The sequence below is a fragment of the Tenebrio molitor genome, chromosome 6 (genome assembly GCF_963966145.1).
Source record: "Tenebrio molitor chromosome 6, icTenMoli1.1, whole genome shotgun sequence".
NCBI lineage: Eukaryota > Metazoa > Arthropoda > Insecta > Coleoptera > Tenebrionidae > Tenebrio > Tenebrio molitor.
Window position 1 is genome coordinate 17,853,834 of NC_091051.1, and position 7,440 is coordinate 17,861,273.

At 34.4% G+C, this 7,440-nt stretch overlaps 1 long non-coding RNA gene across 1 annotated transcript; it reads left to right on the forward strand.

Annotated features, from left to right (window-relative positions):
* The first annotated feature begins 1,993 nt into the window (after positions 1–1,993).
* Positions 1,994–2,731, forward strand: LOC138133850 (uncharacterized). Its single transcript, XR_011160546.1, has 2 exons — positions 1,994–2,151; positions 2,234–2,731. It is a non-coding gene; the product is annotated as an uncharacterized lncRNA (long non-coding RNA).
* The last annotated feature ends 4,709 nt before the right edge of the window (positions 2,732–7,440 follow it).

Consider the following 7,440-nt stretch of genomic DNA (forward strand, 5'->3'; position numbering starts at 1 on the left):
CATGGTGTCACAAATAAAGAATTTTCGAAACCAGCAACCTCAATGTGTAATCCAGAAAACAAGGAAAATTCAGGGTATGAAAATTTTAACAATGCTAATGTCCCGGCAAGTCTGCTAATGTTAATTCATTGCAGCGGCAAGGCCGACTACAAGAGCTGTATGAGTATAAATTTCCAGAAAGTGCCAACATCTTGTCTTCAACTTCTGTCTACATAAAAATTATTATAATAATTGGTTAATTTTGAATAAATTTACTTACCGTTCTAGAACACCAAATTACTTACCGTCGAATTTATCGTTAGCAACGGGTAAACACAACTTACCGTCTTGGAAACAGACGTGATAAACAAGCAAATAGAGTACAAACGCGCAAAAATAATTATTGAATGCGGAAGTACCTTTACCAGAGCAAGAGCTTTGCCACTCTCTAGAAAACAGTTTTCCTCATCATTTCAAAGACTTGTGTGGGCTGGAATTTAGGAAATTTTGGGTCATTCTAAAAACCTAGAAATACAGCTCGTGAAATTCAAGATGAAGATTTGGAATTAAATGTTTTGCTTCATATTGAACGTCAAGCCGAGAAATTGCTTACCATCTGCAACAAAGAGTTCAACATATTCTCAAGAAACATACTTTTTTTTCCTACATAGTACGAAAGGTACTTGTTCTTTTTGGAAATGACCTTCAGCGTAGGATTGAATTTTGTACTTACTTTATTAATAAGCGAAGAGAAGATCCTATTTTTTACCGTCACGTGCTTTAGTCAATGAATGCACTTTCGGCAAAAATGGTGCATTTAATCGAAATAACTAACCATCCTCACTGGAACTGGAACGTGTGGTGTGGTATTTTTGGAGATATACTAATGGGTCCCTTTTTAATTGATGATACTCTTAATCAAGCAAAATATCATCCTCTATTATCAAACGAAATAAGTAACTTTCTGAATGAAATGCCACTAGCAATGTTGAAAAGAATCTTGCTTCATCAGAACGGCGCCATACCACATAATTCATGCATGAATGTTGCATTTTTAAATAATCATTTTGGTGATCGATGTATTGACTCTAACGGACCTATTCGAGGGCCCGCTAGATCTCCAGATTTGAATCCATTGGATTTCTGTCTATTCATTCGAAATATTCGAGACAATGTTTATTCGATCCCACCGGGTACCCGAGAAGAGTTAAGAAGAAGGATTGTGCAAGTCTGTCAAATACCCCCAATTACCCAATACAGCATAGAGGCAATTTTGAGCAACTAGAATAGATTTTTTACTGTCTATAATTTGGTTACTTGATTTTTATTTTTTTTTTTCAACTAGAATTTGAAAAAATGTTTTTTTAATGAAAAAAAAAATACAGTGTAATTTAAAACAAAAACGAGTTATGTTATAAGTTATAAGATAAGCATTTAACGCGCGGGTATCGTCGAATATTTTTTATGCTGCAGAATTTACTTAAACATAAAAAGTATTGTTGGTTGAATTTTAAACTTTTTTCCTATTCATAAGAGCAACTTTAAATGCATCAAGTTTATTAAAGTAGGAACAATTTTCTTAATATGTAGTATTGAAGATTAAAAGTCACCTCCCCATAAATATAAATCTGTAATAATTTCCGCTTTTTGATGAAGGCAAATTAATTTTAAAAGGTGTTTTATTGAGACATTGAGGTGTGACAAATTTTTTGGTAGCTTTTTTTCTAAATCTAATGCAGTAATTTTATTGTTAATCTAGTGTACACTATCCTCCAAAATTAACAATCGATTGAATTCAAATTAAGTGAAAGACACAATTCAGCAAATTAAAATTAAAATTTTCAACAAAATTAAACAACAAAAACTGTTAGTAAAACCAAAAATGAAACGAAAAAAAAATGTGTTAAACGATTTACATTTCTTGATAAATCATATTTCGACGAGGAGTGTACTTAATTTCGGCAATAAAACCCACAAATTTGTGACCAATCGTTAAGAATGAAAATAAAATTAATAAGAAATTACACATTTAATTTAATTTTCGTCGGAAAGTTTGTATAAAGCTCGTGATGTATTGTTAGAAGTTTGAAGCTGAACATACAGTCATGAAGATTTCACTCATAATTTGTTTGTTTTTCGTCTGTTCTACTGACTTTCTGTCAGTAGTTTACGGTATGTAATTCACTGGGACTTGTATTAACTAAAAGAATCTGTTGATGTATACTACACTGAAACGACAACTGTACATTTTCAGGAAGAAGTAGACATTCGTGTGAAAAATTCTCTCGCAGACAACTGGGATATAAGAGAAATTCACCTGAAGTTGAAGAAATAAAAGCAGAAACACCTAGCCAAGTTAATCAACAATTGTTGTGGAAGGCCCTTGATGATGCGCGAGTTTTGGCGGAACTCGAACTCGCAATAAACGCTGGAATGCTTCAGTTAACCCCCGAGATACAGGCTCTACAGCAAACGCTTATGAACGAGATGACACAAATACAAGACGCAGTACTTCCACATTTATCGCCTGAGGAACTAGCTAACTTGCAATTGTGGACGCAGAGAATATGGATCGATGCCCAAAATAAGATTGCTCAACAGCTTGCGCAAAATCCACCACCAAATTATTCGGAACAACAGTAGAAAACAACAAGAATTATAAAGTGCACTTCTGCGTGTTCTAAAACTTACAAATTTTGTTAGAAAAAAGAGAAATTGGGTATTGGATTATAATACATATAAAAAACCGGTACATCTTTGTGTTTTCATTTTCTCCTTGTCTTGTAGTAACATTTAAAAGAAGTTTCGAATATAAAAGCAACAGCATCAAGCAATCAAGCGTGATTTCAGGTCTCATCTAAAAAAAAATCAAACGGATGGCTTAAGAAATTTAAAGAGATTCAAATTTTTGTAGAAGTATAAAATTTAATTTTCTCTATTTTGCGTTCATAACAGAGCTCTTACGATACCAAAAACAGTACCTATCGTAACAGCTGAAAGCGGTTCTACAGGGTTATTCTAAATGATTGTAGTCGAAGTAGGCGTAAAAACTGATTGTAACATTTATGGTTGCAGCTCCACATTAAAAAACATCAAAATGATGTAAATAACAACTCAATATTTTTAGAATTGGTTGCAAAACAACTCAATATTTTTGGATTCAATCATTAATTTAAAAAAAATAAATAAAATCCCCTCGACAAAAATTGACAGTTCACTGAAAGCGGCAAAAATTTCATAATACGGGCATGGCCTGCTTCGACTAGAATCATTTAGAATAAGCCTGTATATAATAGCGGTTACCATGTTGGTACTGCCAGACTCCTCTGCCAGAATCCTCTAAAGTCCAGAGGATTCTGGCAGCGTCAGCCAATACGCGCGAATATCCCAAAGTGTTTTTGCCAACCATCATAAAATTCCGAGAATTTTAAAATTCTTACTTTTGGTTTAAAAATGACTCAAAAGGTGCAAAATAGAAAAAACAGCATATTACACTCGTTTCACAAGGCATGTTCTCGAACTCGATCCCTAGAGCACTCCTCGCTAAGCTCGTCGTGCCCTAAACCCTCTCGTTCGACAACAACTGTCTTGTGCAACTCGTATAACAATTATTGTATGAATATAATAGTACATATATTGTTATACGAGTTGCACAAGACAGTCTATTGTCGAACGAGAGGGTTTAGAACACGACGAACGCAGTGAGGAGTGCTCTAAAGGAACGATTTTGACAACATGTCTTGTGCAACGAGTGTAACATGCTAATTTTTCTGCTTCGGTTTGATTAATTTAATTTTTTTAAATATAAAATTATCATCTAGGGACTTTTATTTTAATGGAATTGGGTTGGTATTGACGAAGCAATGTAATTTCATTGAAAATTAAATTTTAAATGGTCTCCCAGGTGTTGTTACAATAATAATCTACCCTTAATATGTAGTTTATTTTGATCCAAAACATGAACACTGAAATTTACTTTCAATACCAACCCCAAATTCAATTATCACTAGAAACGATGTTATAAAATTGATCTTTGTGAAACTGTTTTCGGTGTCACAAAATGCTCATTGTGACACCGAAGTAGAAAATAGCTATTGGTGCAACGAGATAGGAAAAGCGATTTTTTTCCATTCTAGACGTCGTGAATGGAAAATAGTATATTTCAAACCAAGGTAAGAAATTGCTTTCTTGCAGACCGCAGGCAAAGATTATAAACCGAGCCGTAGGCGAGGTTTGTAAGTGGCCAAGGTCTGCAAGGGCACTTTCTAAAGCTTGTTTGACACGATGCTAAATTTTGTAGAAAATTTGTTAGAAAATGAGAGAGACCCTCGATTAGGACCAATGAACGATCAGGATCATAGTCTGTCTTTGTCAGATCCTGATTGTTCATTGTCCTCTCTCATCTTCTAACTAATTTTCTACAAAATTTAGCATCGTGTCATACAGCCTTTAACAAGGTTTGAATACTATTTTTTTCCCTACCGGCACAACTTCGTTGAAAAAAGTCAAAAAAAGATGGTTATATACCTGATTAAAACGAAAATTTTGAGAATTGAATAATAGGCTGGGTTATTTGTTTAATTAACTTGTCATCGCATTTGAAGATTTGACGTTTGTTCGAAAATTTGATATAAACAGAAGTTGTAGTATACCTACCTAGCTTATCTGTTTATTTTCCGGATTATATGATTGATCTACCAACTTGCTTTATTGAATTGGCTTTCATTTATCAATAACTTATTTCACTTTTGACACTTTTGACATTTGTATTTTGGTACAGTTTTACCATAAACATTTCATGATTTACTTTCTTACCTTAGCGAGAAAGTTGAATTTTCTTACCTCAAATGAGGTATCATCCACAGCCTACATTTCTAACCGGTAGGGAAAAAAAGGCTTTTCATATCGAATTGCACACAAGATTTTATGAAATTCGGAAAAGAAGCCCTTACATCTTTAATACTATAATGCAAATAGGTGTCCGTTTCGTGTCACAATATGGCGGTACCACGAAACTCTGTTGCAATGGCACGTCTCTTTTGACAGTAAAACCTGTCATTAATTTTATAAGTAAAATATTACAATAACGGATAATTTAGACGAACTTGAGCGACAAAGAGCAGAAAATAGAGAACGACAAAGGCATAGGCGGGAACACAGAAGCCAAGAAGAAAGAGATATCGAAAATTTTAATATTTTATTGATTTTAGTGCGTAAGCACGGGCCGTTCCACTGGTTATAATAATTTTAATTGAGACTCCTACTTTTTATGTGAAAACCATAATCCATTTCTTATTGATGTATAGTTACCTAGGAAAAACAAAAGTAAACAAAGTAAAATTTGACAATAGCTATTTGTGCAATAAGTTAGGAAATTCAATTTTTTAGAAAAAATATTTTTCTCCCTACCGGTTAGAAATGTAGGCTGTGGATACCTCATTTGAGGTGAGAAAATTCAACTTTCTCGCTAAGGTAAGAAAGTTAATCATGAAATGTTTATGGTAAAACTCTACCAAAATACAAATGTCAAAAGTGTCAAAAGTGAAATAAGTTATTGATAAATGAAAGCCAATTCAATGAAGTAAGTTGGTAGGTCAATCATATAATCTGGAAAATAAACAGATAAGCTAGGTAGGTAGATTACTTTACCCTGTTTATATCAAATTTTCGAACAAACCTCAAATCTTCAAATGCGATGACAAGTTAATTAAACAAATAACACAGCCTACTATTCAATTCTCAAAATTTTCGTTATAATCACGAATATAACCATCTTTTTTGACTTTTTTCAACAAAGTTGTGCCGGTAGGGAAAAAAATTGTATTCAAACCTTGTTAAGAAAGTGTCCTTGCAGACCTTAGGCACTTACAAACCTCGTCTACGACTCGGTTTATAATCTTTGCCTGCGGTCTGCAAGAAACCACTTTCTTACCTTGGTTTGAAATATACTATTTCTACAAATTTGCTTTTATTTGCTGCATGTGCTGTAGTCTGTATAGCCTCAGTCATGTGCTCTCCAAGCAGACGTTGCTCCTCAGCCTCCCAACACAGCTGTTGATCTTCCGGGGCAGCGGAACCAGATGAAGATCGAGATCTCCTCCCTGTTCTCCAGACAACAGGATTCAGGGGCGTCCCCAGGATACACCTGCTGGACGGGAGTTTAGGGTGCAGACTCTGGTTTACAGCCATCAAACTGCTGGTCTCCCTGTCAACTTGTTTTGTTCGATACCTCCCTAGAAAGTGGGTCTGTATCCATGGTTAGCAGTGGGTGAAGATTTCACTTTCGCTCATTCTCGTTCGCTCACGCATAATTAAAATTCGATTTTATGAAAAAGAATTTGTATATTGAAAATAATTACATACCAATACCAGTACAACTTTCTGAGGGATCCACTCTTGGTCCGCCGCTTCCAGTAAAACTTGCAAACATCGTTTCTTGAAAAAGTTGCAGCTTTTTTCGGCTGATAGTTTCTACCTTTTCTTTTTAAAAAGGAGGTGAGACTGCTGAACCTGTACCATTTATTAGGTGTATTAAAACAACTAATAGCTTATTAAAAAACCTCTTACCTGGAGATGTCAACGTTTTGAAATACAAACAGTGTACTCTTCAACATTGAATATCACGACCGCGCAGATGCTGCTTCTATATTTTTAAAATATGCCATCACATTTTCCATTTCCAATTCTTTCTGGTATCGTAATTTTGATTTCGTAGGCACCATTTGGTACTTCGCGGCACTTGCCTTGTCCAGGACATCATCAGGAACATAGAATTCTTCAACATTCATTTCGTGTACACAATCACTTTATTGACTTTATAACACTTCGTTTATTTTGAATTTTATTTTTTTCCATAGCAACAGATCTCTCCGAAAATGTGATTTATTTATTTTTTGTTCCACACTGTCAGAATTTGAGAATTTTCGCCTGTGTGAACGGATTTTGATAAATTTGACAACTTGTCAAAACGAAACGTCAAGCTAATTTTAAAGATTTTTAGCGATTTGAAGCCTTTAAGGGACTCGTCGAACAAAAAAACGTTGTATTCAACTCGTTCTTGTGTAATTTGGGCTTTTTTGGCACTCGTGGACCTTTAAAACTCTCGTTTCACTCGAGTTTTAAACTGGTCCACTCATGCCAAAAAAAGCCAAAATTACACACGAACTCGTTAAATAAATAACTATTTATTTCATCCTGTGTCAAATTTCAATACTTTACGTCATCAGTTTGAATCCGGGAAAACGCAAAAAACGGCCGGACTCCGGTTAAGTGTTGCTATTGGACACACAAAAGTAACAATCGCAATAACAATTATTCAGGTTTATGAAATATTTTATTCAAAACTACAGCGTGATCAACAATGACTGAGTCTGTTGTCAATGAAACAATTGAAAAATATTGGTGTTTTTCTGTTTCGTAATTGGCACTGACCGGATGTTTTAACTTGACATGACATTGAAA